At 38.5% G+C, this 14,460-nt stretch overlaps 1 protein-coding gene across 7 annotated transcripts in view; it reads left to right on the top strand.

Moving 5' to 3' along the window:
* IQSEC1 (IQ motif and Sec7 domain ArfGEF 1) overlaps positions 1-14,460 on the top strand; it is a 355,484-nt gene that overhangs the window by 172,001 nt on the left and 169,023 nt on the right. The window lies entirely within an intron of this gene.

Here is a 14,460-nt window from a genome sequence, read left to right as displayed (position 1 = left end):
TATATCAAAAATATATGTTTTCCAGCTAATAATGCTTCATTTAACATAGGTGTCTTTACTATGTGTTTTCCAAGTTCTCTTTGATCAAATGTGGAGAGCAGTAATCACACATCTTAATACAATTCATTGTCAGTGCCAGTGTTTATTTTAAGTCATCTTATAGAAGCATCAAAGGACAGCTAATCTAAGTAATTAGAAATGTGAAAACTGTTAAGAAATTGTGCATGTCATGAAAAAATTGTCCTTAATTTTTACTTTTACTATTAGTGATTAACTTAGTGGTAATTGCCAGCTCATGAATAATATTAATATCAAAATATTGGAAATCTGGTGCTGAAAAATCAAGTCACTTTGCACTGGTAATAAGGAAAGACAAAAACAAACAATGAATCCTAAATCTGTAAATGCAGAAACATTTCTGATTTGATCTTTCATCTCTTAGTTTTCTCTTACTATGCATGTTTGGATTCATCCTGTTGTTTTACATTGCAGCATCTGTTTGTATGTTTGGTTTTTTCTACCATCAGAGCTCTTAGTTTTATTTGGTGGTAGTGAATCCATAGTTGAGTTGTAAGACAACTTAGTATTCCTTCAGTGAGGAGCAGGGCCTGAACACTATCAGATTCCCCACTTGCTTTTTAATGAGACTTTTATTTTTCCTTTGTCCTTAGTTTATAATGCTTTAATTTTAAGGACTTTTCAGAGATCTTCCTATAGGGATGTTGATGGGAAAACCAGTTGTTTTTTGAATGCTTCAATATTTTGCTCCATGGAGGTTATTATTTTTATCAGTAGTATTTCTTCTGGAATTAAAACTTAAAGCAGCATAACTTTATGCTTAAAAAATCCTAAACTTCTCTAGCTTTTTTTGTCTTTCTGTCTTTGTGCAGTAAAAAAAAATCAATGACCTAAGTGTGGCTGGATCTGTAAAGCATGTACAATTTTTAGAGTGCTAACGCGTAAAACAACATACAGATTTGGATAATGCCCAAACATATGCCGTAAGACCTTCAGCTTTTGTTTAAGCATTGGGGTGTGTGAAGGAACTCATTATTGACCTTGTTTGCTCTCAAGGAAGTTTAGGTCTCAAACCCTCCAACTGTGTGTACATATATAGCCATAACTCAGCTAGAATTGGTGGAGATATGGGAACTTCCAACAATTCATAATATAGTAGTGTTGCCCGTATTCACCTAATGGTAATGGAGCAATCAATGGGTTGGTGGCTGGCTGCCGGGAAACTTCATGTGCTGTGCATCTCATTCACCCCCTGTCCTCGCTAACCAGCCTAGGTCTACCAGCAGCACGTGATCAGTGCTAACCTCCTTTTTTATTATGCGTGATTAGATAAGGGAGTTCAGGGATTAGATATGGCCTTGTTCTCCTCTTACCTCTTTCCTCCAGCCCAGCACACAGGTTAGGTGGGTGTAAGTTGAGCTTTTGCTAAAGATGTTAATGAGCCAGCAGAGTGTGCCTGTGGCAAAGGCAGCCAGCCACATACAGGGCTGTATGAGCAAGAGTGGCCAGCAGGCTGAGGGAGGCATTTCCTCCCTTCTGTCACCACTTGTGAAACCTCCTCTGGAGTGTCTGGCTTTTTGAAAGACATCAGGATGCTGGAGCAAGCCCAACAAAGGGCCACCAAGGTGTCTGGGGGCCAGAGCACGTGACAAGCAAGGAGAGGCTGAGAGAACGGGGGCTGTTCAGCCTGGAGAAGTCTCAGGGCTGGTGCTGTCTTCAACTCCTTAGTAGGAGAGTATGGAAAAGGTGCAGCCAGCCTCTTCTAGGAGGGGATAGGACAAGAGGCAACAAAGCCAGATTGCAGTAAGGAAAATTCCAGTTAGATACAAGGCAGGGGGGAAAGGGGAATTTCACCACGAGCGTGGTTAAACACTGGAAGAGAGGCCAGGAGAGGAGGTGGTATCTCTGTCTTCAGCAATGCTCAGTTCAACTGGACACAGCCCTGAGCAACTTGATATAGTTAGCGCTGCTTTGAGCAGGGGACTGGACTATAGATACCTCCAGAAGTCCCTTCTAACACAAATTATCCTGTGATCCTGAAGCACTCTGTTCTTGGGAAGGAAAAAGGAGCTGCAAGTTTGTTCTGTAGAATTTAGTTTCAAATTATACAGTGATGTTCATGCTGTCCCAGGTAGTATCCTACACACAAATGTGGTGGTGTGTTAGAGCCAGCCTGTTATAGTCTTCCTGATGTCAGGAATTTGTTTGGTTTGCCCATGAGTTAAATTTCTGAAGCTGTTGTATCCAAACTGATTGTTGCAACTTGACATCACTATGTCTGTAATCTCTTAGTCAAGTACAAATTATGCACCTGTTTTTGTAAATGACTTGTATATGGGAATCCTATTGCTGTGAATGAAAATCAGCTACTAGAACACTAACAAGATTAGGCTTTAAATTTCCACATACATTTAATAGTATTAAATTTAGCTTTTAGTCTTCCCATTCATCAATTTATAAATAGTAATCATTAGAAACAAAACTAACAGAAATAGATGCTTCAGTCTAACTTCACTTTTGAGGCTTTATTTAGAAAATATGCAGAGGGATTAATTTTGTAGCCCAGAATTAAAAATTAAATTTGCTCTGAAAGAAGCAATTAATGAATGCACTACAGTGAAATCTGGAGCATCTCTGATTTGCTGTTAGCTAATTGCTGGATGTTTTATTCACTCCAGCAGTTTTATTTCTAGTCAAGATGATCTTTGGCATCTGTTTTGAATTGTTAATAGGGAAATAATGCATTTTTAATAACTGCAGCTATTGCAGTAATCCCTTGCTTGCTCATTTTACAACGTTCAAAATAGACAGAAATAATACAAGTTATCTTGCATTCTCCTATTATAAGAAAAGTCTTAGGAAGCCTGAGCATATAATGTACTTCTAGCTAGTTATTTGTCTGTGTTCCAGTTAGCCCATATGCCTCCTATGTTTGCTCTTTTTGAAAAATTTTTTTTGTTTGGAAATTAAAAAAAACCAAAAACCAAAACCAAACAAACGATACCAGTAATATCTGTAGCTTGGCTTCTTCAACTGCCTTTCCCTTCCTGCCTCCCAAAGTAGAGCCTTAAACACAATGTACTCTAGTTCAAAGCTGCAAATTCCATGAGGTGCTCTGTATTTGTTAGTGATCATTTGAATACAGGATTTATGTCTGGTGTGAAGGGCAAAGTAAAGGACACAGTGGTACACCCTGGCAAGGCTGCCAAAAGGGCCCGGATCCATGTAGTCTTGTACTTTAGTTGCAGAGCCTCTTGCTTGATATGGCCTGCGTTATCTCAGTGGCCTTGCAGCTAAAATGTGTGCAAAGCCAAGCCCAGAGATACAATGGCATTCAGAGAAAGTAAATTTAATCATCTCTGTTTCTAGTTTGACGAACAGTCTGTTCCCAGCATTGTCTAATGCTAACGCATAGTCTAATGTCTAAACACTTCTTCTAAACACATCGTTCTAAACAAACTTCAGTTAGTACTTCAGCCTATCTGTATAGGTGCTGGATACCTTATACTAATAACATACACTTTTGTGCACCTGATAGTTGTCAACTTGGAGTATATCACTTGAACCTTCAGGTTACTCAGCTGTTTACACCACTCCTGAACATGCAGGATTCATTTAGTCTGAGGATAGTTCACCAGCCCACCAAGGGGAGTTTTTTGTTTGTTTCTGTTTTGTTTTTAATGCCCTGTAGCCCAAATGCTGCTGTAGCTGTCAGCTATTCAGGCTTTTGTGTGATGAGTGTTACAGCAGAAATGGCTGTAGGAATGGCTCCACACAGGAAGATATAATGTAGAAGAGTGCCCATGCTTGGGAATGTAAAGTCTTATCCATATCTGTATTCTTTGTATGGATATGTAATAGGCTGATATATGCAACTACAACTGTGGACAGATTTGCTTACCACTAATATCTTTTCATCTGATGTGTTTATTCATAACTATGATTTCCTTGTTCAGATTTGCATGAAATGTTGGCTGTCACTCATTCCTTTCTCCATCCGCTTTACCTTCCATCCTTCTAATATTAAATTAGATGCCCTTATCGTGTCCAAAGACCATTTTCAAAATCGTGAAGCTAGAGATTTTTCTTTTCTTTTTTTTTTTTCCCCAGTGATACCTGTGAAAACAAAAAGATAATGCAAAGGATGTTATAGTACCAAAGAAATCCGATCATTTTCTTGCAGTCTCTACCTGCTTAATGTTTAATCAGCACCTCTGGGAGGTAAAAACATTATTCTGAAAATACTGTACTTATGTGAAATTTTAATGTGGAATCTTTGTTTCACCAGGTAATGTGGGCTTACATGCAACAAACCACTGTATGGAAGACAATAGAAGGATTGATTGTGCTATTTCTTTTTGTCTGAGCCACTGGTAGGCATTGTAGCTATTTGTTACCATAACTGGTTAACCCAGAAGCTTAACATACAATGATGTCTAGCTGACAGATGCTTCTATATTGTATTAGAGTGGTTTGGTTTTTCCTAAGTTTTTTCAAGAGCACGGTGGGAATCCTTGCACACTAGGAACAGTCAGGGAAAACTGGGAACTTTTTGCTTAGATTCCTGAAAGTGAAAAATATCTATTTACAGATAAATTTGGTTCTTTGCAACTCTCAGTTTACTTTTTCCACTGATGAGCACTATACTGTTTCCCAGGCTTAGACACATAGCAGGTATTTCACATGTCCTTCGTACAAGCATCTGTAAAGACATCCCACACTACACAGCAGACTCCTCAGTCCTGTGGTAGTTCCCCAGTCAATGATTAGTCACAGGTGAAGCTGTAGCTGCAGGAGCTGTGCTTCAGAATCCTTTGTACTGTTGATACGACTATTTCTTGAAGTTTTCTACCAAAAAAAAATGTTGAATAGGAATCTGATTTCTAACTGAGCAGCAATTGCCTAGCTATATAACTTAGCACATTTAAGCACTGTAGCCTCTCTTTATAATATGCAGAGATTTAAAAGCTTGACAGTATTTTTTCAAATTGAGCAAAGGAGTGAAAGCAACATAGCTCAGACCAGCCAGCATATTGCAACAAAGAGGCAGTATGCAGATGAATAAAGCAAAACAGATCCGAACTCTGACCAAATCATAGACCCTGTGCTAAGTCAGTATGAGGTTCAGATGATTATGTAAGGCATCTGTGTTCAAACCCTATGGCAAAGGAAAGCTGGCATAATTATAGTAATACTAGTAATTTTCCACTTGATGCCTACGTGATCTAGGGATGCAAAAATGGTGAATTGTGTTCATACACAGCAAGCTGTTTGAAAACAATCAAGACTTGGCAGAATATAATGAAATTTACTATTTGGTTTTGGATTTTCTTGTTTTTCTTCCTTCATTGTGTTCCTTTCCATCCTCCTCCTTTAGCTTGTTATTTAGTTTAAAGGAAGTGACCACTCGTGATTGTGTTACTGATAAAGAAGTGACCTCGTACAAGCTTCCTGCTAAGCCGGCATCCCTTCCTCCACCCGCCATAAAGCACATTATAGCATTACAGATGTAGGTATTCCAAACTGCTTCTTTAATAGCCTTTGTGCCTTCCGGTTTGTAGCACCATTCATGATGCTGGCAACTCTGCATGGAAACAGAGTTTTTCCTTCTACTTTAAAAGAAGGTGGGGGGAGGAGTAAAGTGCAGATCTGTTCATCATCAATATTTCTGTATGTAAATCACCAGCAGAAGGGGAATGTATCTGTTCTGCATTTTCAGTGGAATATGGGCAGTGAAAATACCTGTGGAAAGTTTCTTTTAAACATGTTAAAAATAAAGGAGCCGTGGCCACAGTAGGCTGGGTATGTATATGACTACTTAATGTAATTTTTCTTATGAGAAAAAAACAGAAATTGCCCTTTCAAAACAGCTTTTGCCTCAGAGTTTAACTCTGTGTGTTGGCCTAGGCTCATTTGGTTGTTCTTCATTGTGTTGAAAGTCCTGTCTCTGAGATTGAAATGGGTTAATCGGATGGTACTTACAAACAAGTTACACTATTTGTGGTTTTAAAGACAAAACCAAAAAAATCGCAAGCTTAATTTTCCTAATGCTGTTCCCTATGATTCTGTTCCTCTGTCTTTTTTCTTTCTTGCCCCCTTCTTCCTTGGCAGGGAAGATAATGTTCTGCACCAGTTCTGCTGTCCACCTTCGGGGTCTAGTAGTCCATCTTCAAGATAACAGAGAAGCTCGGGGTCGCTAAACGTGCAGTCAGTGCTACATCTGTATAGTCCATCTCTCCTCTCTCACTGGTGTGTATGGGACTGACACTTGCATGGATGCCATAGGATTCTGATTCATGTCAAGTTTGAGTCACTCAGAATGGCACAGCCGTAAATTTTTGCCATCAGTGCTTGGTAATCTCCTCTCCATGCTTTTCTACAGCTCTCTTCCTTGTGTCCAGTATTTAAAACACACACAAACTGTAAACAAATACGTAAAATGCACAGTTTATTTTGAACTAAAATAAACAGTACCATAAGTCTTTAAGTGTACTGTGAGTTTTGTTGCTGTACATACATGGTCGTGTGGTATGCAGGGTATAAACTAATGTGATTTCTTCTCCCCCAAATGTTGAGGATATGGGGTGGGAGGGGAGCTGTTTCTTAGAATCTGTATTAGGCTGTTTTTACTGCTGACAGTCCTAGAAGTTTGTTTCAAGGTTGGGCAAACACCAACATGGCATTTTATGAATGTTACTATGCAGAGATTAACCATTCTTTCTTTGCTTTTTGATTATTCTGAGGAACCAGCACATTTATGTTGTTACAGCAGATACTCTAGCTATGAGCCATTACATTTCTAAGTTTCTTTGAGGTCTGTCTTCTAATTTTGTTTGCCTGTGTTTGTGAAAGTCTTGTATTAAGCATTAGCAAAAGTACAAGATCATTACTCATGTACTTCTGTTACCTAATGGATGAAAATATTTTTCTCTAAGCTTGTGCACAAGATTGTCATCAAAGGAATGAACTTGTAATGGAATGGCCATGTAACTGCAACCAGATAAATGTGAACGTGTCCATGGGTGTCTGAGAACAGAGTTCAAGTTACCATTGCCCAAAAGGCACTTCGTTGATTACATCTTTCCAGACACGTCTTGTGGCTCTAAAATAACTGGGGGATTTCTACTGGTTGGATCTTCCAAACTTAAACAGCCCGAGCAGATATACCAGGAAACGGAATTTCTATGAAGTGACATTTACTAGCCTGAAGCTAACAAGAAAGAAAAACTGACTGGGAGGGGAAAAAAAAGGGCTCTTAAGTCTGTTGTTGCTATCATGAGTTAAAATATTACTCCAAACTGTCTGCAGCTCATGTAAAGGCAGAGGTGGTTGGGTGTAGGGTGAAAAGCTGGTATTTATTTGTAGTTATATGTGGCTTTGAGGATGGGATAAAAGGAGAATCATCAGGATCGAGAAGGGAGGAACTGTGAAGGTAGCATGAGGTTCATTCGCATCCTGTATAATGTGCTTTTTTTATGACCCTGAAGGAATCCATATAAAAAACAGAATACAGGTTATTTGCTTTTCAGTTAGATTTGATCTACTGTTTCTATCCTTTCTGTTAAATGTTTTCTTGTGCTTGCCTTAGGTATAATTGTGAAGTGTCCGAGGCCTAAGGAAGAATTTGCTTGCAGAAGGCTAATCTGCCTTCATGATTTTGCAAGTTTGTCTGCATCCTTTATTCTGACTGCAGACTGTAAACAATATATGGCTGCTTCTGTTATTTGGTATTGAATGTTCCTTAGTTTCATGTGTTTCTCAGTCACTCGGCATTACAGTATATATGAAGTACTTTCATTCCCGCTGTAAAATTTGAAAATTATGTATGCAAAAATTGTGTAGTAGGTTACTGCAGTTTATTATATCCCTGGAAGTGCTCTGATGTTTACTGGGCAGGGTAAAACATTGAAATGTTTGAATGTTGCTCACAATTTTGGTCTTTTACTGCTGTAATTAAGAGTTTCTCAGAGTTGCTTCCCAAAGATAGAAACAGTAGGAATTTCTGATATTTTGACTTGCTTATCTCGCTCCCAAATGTAAACAGTAATTAACTCTCTCTACTCAGTGTACTGAACAGGAACACTGTAATTATTCTCTTCCATAGGGTAGGATTTGTCCAATCTTTCAATAACTATCTTTATGTATTTGTGTAAAGGAAAACAAAGAAGGAAGACTACTATTTAAACATGAAAATTAAAACCACCAACTCTAGGTGCCAGCCCTTTTGCCTTGAAGAGACAGCAGTTGATTATCCTGAATGTGGTTGTAGTTAATGATGTGTCTCAGGAGAAAATGAAGTCAAAGACTGATCAGTGTTATTAGCTGTAACACGACGCTATCATTAGTTGTTTTCTATCCAGTAGTTTTCCAATTAAGGGAAAACAGTGTCATTATAAGTTGCTGGCATTTGAAACAACTTGAGTTGGTATCCATAGTATCATCAGATCATGGCATTTACTCTTTGTGGAGCAAACAGAGAAGCTGACCTTCTCTGATGCAGTGAAAGTCAGAAATGCAGAAGTAAACATTTTCCTATTTAAATAAATCATGGCTGGCTAAATAAAACATGCTGTGAATCTCAGGATTTAGCACTAGAGCATAGTAGGGGTTCTCCTTTAGTTAACTTGAGTTTAAAAGTAGATGACCTAATTGCTGCACATTATTATAAAACAGAGACAGGTACCAGTGGAAAAATTTCCTTTTTCTCCTGATTCCTAGCTGAACTTGCATTGTTTTTGTGAAGAGTGAAGACTGTCTTATTGTGCATTCTAGTATGGAAGGTGGAGTAGAAATGGCATTTTTCATGTTTTTATAGACCAAATGTCTTCATTCAGGAACTCAAAGGATTGAAGAAAAGCTGCTGCTTTGGGGGAATTCAGTTAGGGAATTTCTCCTTTGGCACCTTTAGGCACTTGCACCTATTAGGATCAGGCTATTTTGTTTTTCTTCTGCAGCGTGGAGTTCTCCTTTGCAAGCATATTCAGCTCTTACATTCTTATCGGTGGTTTTGCCTAAAGTAAGTGGGTGAGACTTCAGTTTTGCAGAGCAACTACTGACTTGCTGTTATTTTCTGCACGTGTATTATTTTCTCTGTGTAACTGATTGTGGGAAGTCATTAAAACAGCTCAGAGCAGTGTGTGCAGACCCTTTGTGCTTGAATGGTATGGATTTTTATGCACCACTAGATGGAGCAAAAAAAAACAGTTCAGCTGTGATAAATTAGAGACATCTCCCAAAGTAGACTTTAAAATAACTCTTTAACGAGCTGAAGCAAAATATTGGCTAACATGAGGAGAAGAAATAATCCCCTGAAAAATGTAGTAGGGTGTAGATCTTAAGCATGACTGAAATCAAGCTTTTAAAATTTTCCCTTAGCCATTCCACCAGCTATGTAATTGAATATGGATTGCCACAACTTCAAGCAACTCAAGATTCATAATGAATTTGAATTATGTATATAGTTCATGGCAAAGGAAGCTCCTTACTTGAGCAGGTACCTGGGGATGGCAGAATGTAACCTGCTGATCAGAATGAAGCAGCACTGAAGTAGCATTTAAGGTAACTCATAGAGGTCATTGTCCAGAGGTAGGGACTTGGCTGCTCAGCACGCACATTCAGAAGACACTGTCTGAAAAGGCTTAGTCCCATCTGAAACCTCCTGACTCACAGTTTTTGAAAGGGTGACATTCATGTTACATAGTACTGATTTGCCAAACTGACCATTTTGAAGTGCAGCACTAAGGCCTTTTTCACCTCAAATACCGAAACGGAGCAGAAAGTTCTCGGAAAATGTAAACCCAAAAATATCTACACAAGCATCTGTGAAAGTACATACTATCTTTACGTTGTTGCCGGGATTGTGAGTGGTGGTAGAATTTTTCGAGGTTTTTTTACAGTAATTAAATAGTTCCTGAAATGGTGGCTAGAGGGAGCTCCAATGCAGTCTGTTTCAGAGCTTTCTCAGTCAGTCATTACAAATATGGCCTATTTTATTACATGAAGCTGTAGATGAAAACAGAGGAAGCCATCTATATTTACTTTTGCATGCTATTAACACTGGAGACGGAGAAGTATTTGATCATGTGGAATGACAAGATGGATATATATGCCAGCATGCCCTACAGTCAATATTGTTTGTATATTTTATAATTATTATCATAAATACATTGTTTGCTTGTGTAGTTTGGTCTGCCTCTACCTTTCTCAAGTTGAAATGCAGAATATGTTCCAGGGAAGGTGCATGTGTTTAACAATATACGAATAGCCATATGGGGTATTATACATCCTACTGTCGGATGTCTGATGGTTATATAGAAAGGAGTATAAGAACAAGACAAACATACAGTGATGCTTCTCCTAGGCTCCAGTAGATTTTGGCAAGAAACTAATCCATAGGTGATGTCTAGTAGATTTTCAAATAAATTGATAATTGCTATTTAAAAAAAAAAAGCATGAAACACTTTCAAAACTGCTAGATAGATGTTTCTGCTGTCAAAGCAGCAGAAATTCTAGTTTTACTGTTCTACCTCTACGGAATTAGTTATAATAATTCGGTTGGGGTACCACACCTGTATTTACAGGGCATTTGGCTTTATGAACCTTTTCTCTCATGTGCAGGTATGTTTCACATTTTCTTTTAGCTTCGCAAAATGTGCACAGCGGTTGCTCAGGACTGGGTGGGGAATCTGTAAGCAAGCGCAGCTGTGCAGAAAGTTTGAATCATCTGCAGCAGTCATAGCTTTGTGTGACTCAGCTGAACAGAAGCTTGATTTTTATTCCCCCCCCTCCCCTCCGGTACTGCTTGGTGAAGGACACTTTGCCTTCCCTTCTGAAAGGAGGCCCTGGTACCAGACAGGATTACCTGAATGTGCCAGGTAGTGAACTCAGTGCTTGTAGGGGCCGGTTCCTAGCTGTGATCAGAGGATCACTGGTTCTGATGAGCTGATAAAAATGGATAGGTAAAGAGGAGGCAGAACTTAATTGAGTCAATCTACAAGGAGAAACATCATCTAATGAGTTCAGTGAGAGTTTTTCCTGGCTATGTCTGGATCAAATTCAGCCTCCTGCTCTCCGCTACTAGTTGACCTTTTGTGACTCAGTCCTGCTGTCATTCAGTTTCCAGCCTGTAACAGAGAGATGTTCATTTACTGACTCTTAAAAGAGACTTTGGAGACCTTCTTGGGGATGGGAGGGACTCACTCAGAGTGAGTTATTTTTGTTTTTCACAACAGAATGCTACAGGGTCAGAAGGAAAGAGGAGCTATGCAGCTAACATGTTTTGGTTTGCGTAGTAAGTGTATAGCAAACATTTGGGTACTCATTAAAGATGGCTTCTATTAAATAAAGATGCTAATAAGGGAGGGATTTTTCAAAGATCCCGATTAGTAGGGCTTCCTTCTTTGTGCTCAGCTAACATCTTTGTCTGCAATTAATGTTTTACCTTGGTCATTTCTGTAAAATATGGGTGTTGCTGTTTTCCCTTTAGAGTTGGGGATGAGATTTTAGAAAATTTGAAAATAATTATGTGTGTGTACTAAACAAGCTGGGAAGCTGAAATTTCAAATAACCAAAGATCATTTCTTCTTACAGTTATGTTTACTTTCCATGTTCAAGTGAAAATCTGTACATGATATTTTTCATGAAAAATATGTCCCTTTCTAATTTCTAGTGTTTCAAGCAAGTGCTTTTGTTTCCATACCCATTAGTTATTTGTTTTTCTTTTTTTTGATGTTATTTGTATGCTCTTTGGCCTTTAGTGATTTTTGGCCGATGCATTCATAGAAAAAATGCATAAAATCAACCCAATTTATGACCCGTTAATGTAAGCATTTTTTCCTAAAGAAATTGTCACATTTCATTCACCTCTGAATTTTTTTCTAGCCAATCACTGGAGCATTGCACACCTGAAAATGAGATAGTATTGAAATCTGTCTTGCTCTCTTCCTCAATTAAATTCATCTTTATGGAGAATTCAATTAGTTGTAATTGATATTTTATGACAAGATTTTGCCAGAGGCTGGTGTAGTACAGATAATTAATCTTGATCAGGAAATGTTACTTAAATAATTTTATTTTGTAATCCTACAAGCAATATTATTAATCAGGTGACATGTATTCTGACACTGGAAAGAATGGGCAGCTAGCCCACTGCTCAGCCTCTTGGATGTAGCAGATGTTTCTGACAAACAAGTTTGTTTGCTTGTTGGTCACGAGGTGTCTGATTAAAGCAATTTCGCTCAGCTTTGTTCTTTGTTAGTGGGTGAGCTCTCAGCTGTGCCCGCTGCTATCAGCCGGCTGTGGAAGCCACCAGAGTGCTGTTGGTGCCTCTAGGATTCAGCATGAAATTGAGGTGCTCTCCACATGTGTTTAACTCTTCAGAAGCCCACAAAGACATGTCTTCTGCTTTATCATCAGACTTTATTACCGAAGGCTCTTTTTAATTTTTTTTTTTCTTTTTGATTTGGGGGAACTCAATGAAAACATATTTAATTCAGTGCTGCCAGTACATACTGGATTCCAGATAAGACATGAACAGTAGTAGTTCTTCCCGCAAACTGCTTGGTTAGATTACTTCCGTGTTTCAAGGCAAGAAAATAGCCAGTGCTTTTTAAAATAAAACTGAAAATAATTGAGTAATAGGCATTGTCAACTCATTTAACATTTTTCATCAAAGACTTAAGGATGATCAAAGAGCCAACAAGGGAGGCAAAGCTTGAGGTGTGTAAGTGGAGCAGCAGGAAGCCTGTCACTTTATTACAGATGAGGATAAATGAATCCCGAGCTTTGCTTTCATGTTTCATTAGGCACTTGTCTTGGCCACAAAACTTAGTCCAGCTTGAGAAAGTCCACAGTTAGCTTAGCCATGAATGGGAAAATTTGGGAGGCAATTTTTATTAGTCTCCATGTAAGATGCTTTATCTGTCAAAACTTGGAGTGGTAAAATATGTAGCTGTGGAGGGTAGAACTGAAGATGAAGTGGTGCCTGCTCTAGCCAGATGTGCAGGTTTCTGCCAGTTGTTTGTTTCATCTAATTCTCTGGTACTGAAAAGTTAAATGGTATAATAGTCTTTGGAGAATAAGTATGAAATTGAAGAATGGGGAAGATTCATTTAAAGCTTATTCTCTTTAGGTACTTTGACATTTTCCTTCCATGTTCTTTGTGTTTTGAGGGCTTTTCCAAAACAATTTCACAGTATTGTGTGTGTATGTGTACACACATATATAGCAGTTTCCCAGGTATGATTGTTCTCCAAACATGTACAGCTGCATCCAGATGGCAGTCAGAACCTTTGGCCCTCTCAGACGCATCTGGGACTGCATAGTCTGAGTTCTTGGTTTACATTGAAGCTCTTCTAGTTCCCATTGGTACAAAGGCACCCTGAACTCTTCTACTGTAAATACTGTTTGGAACTTAGAATGAATATAGCAATCACTTGTGAACTCTGAAGTTAGGTAAAGCATGTAGTCATCTTATTGTGGTTTCAACTGGCTGCTTTTATTATGAAAAGTCAGGGTAGTGAAAATTATTTTTATGGTAAATTCAATTGTTATATATACGATATAAATGTATTTGTACATATATATACACAAATATAGAAATATATTTTTAAATTTTGATACTTATACATTCTGGTATTTGCATAACTTCCTACAGCTGGGGTTTCTAAATGTTGGACAAGATCCGCTACAAAATGGGCCTGTGCAGAACCCCTGACTTGTGGTCCTGCGGCTGGCCTTGGTGAGACCCAGCGCCGGTGCAGAAGAGTCTGTAGCCTACGGGATCCATTTGGTACTGTCAGGGAAGTGCCTGTCTCAACTTCAGGCGTGTTTGAAAGTCAATGTGTACATTTGCTCAGCACACTCGATAAATGTAAACTGCGAGTTAGGTGAAAAATCATGTTTCCTTTCTATTGACTTAGGTTGCTCTGTAGCTTCCCCATCCTGCTTCCAGCATGCACACTACTAACCCCACTGTTGTTTTGCCACAGACATGCTGACGTAGCTCCAGTTGTGTTTGTTTTCTGATTCTGTGGTAGTTTGCTAGTTGCATGTTATTTAACTTAGATTTGTAAGCCTTTTCTTCCAGAAAGCAATGATGCTTTTAAAAAAATCTAACGCCTTTTTCAATTCACTAGGTTTGTATCCTACAGAAGGAGTAGAATTACTAAAACATTTAGTGTGCATGTGTAGTGATAAAAAGGTTGTTTTCTGTTTTTAAAAGAAGCATCATAACCTCTGACAGACGGATATAGTGCACTACAATTTAAATCATTGAATCTGCTTATGTGAATATCTGTCAATTTTCTTTTTCCGAAACGATGAAATTAATATAATAGATGCAGCTTTACTGAGTAATAGGGAAACAGCACATTGATCGTAGGTCTTTGAATCCACTTAACAGCTTGTGTAATTCTGTTACATTTCCTGCGAAACAAAAGGGTC

Source organism: Gymnogyps californianus, chromosome 13 (assembly GCF_018139145.2).
Source record: "Gymnogyps californianus isolate 813 chromosome 13, ASM1813914v2, whole genome shotgun sequence".
Lineage (NCBI taxonomy): Eukaryota > Metazoa > Chordata > Aves > Accipitriformes > Cathartidae > Gymnogyps > Gymnogyps californianus.
This window is presented reverse-complemented; position numbering and strand designations above follow the sequence as displayed.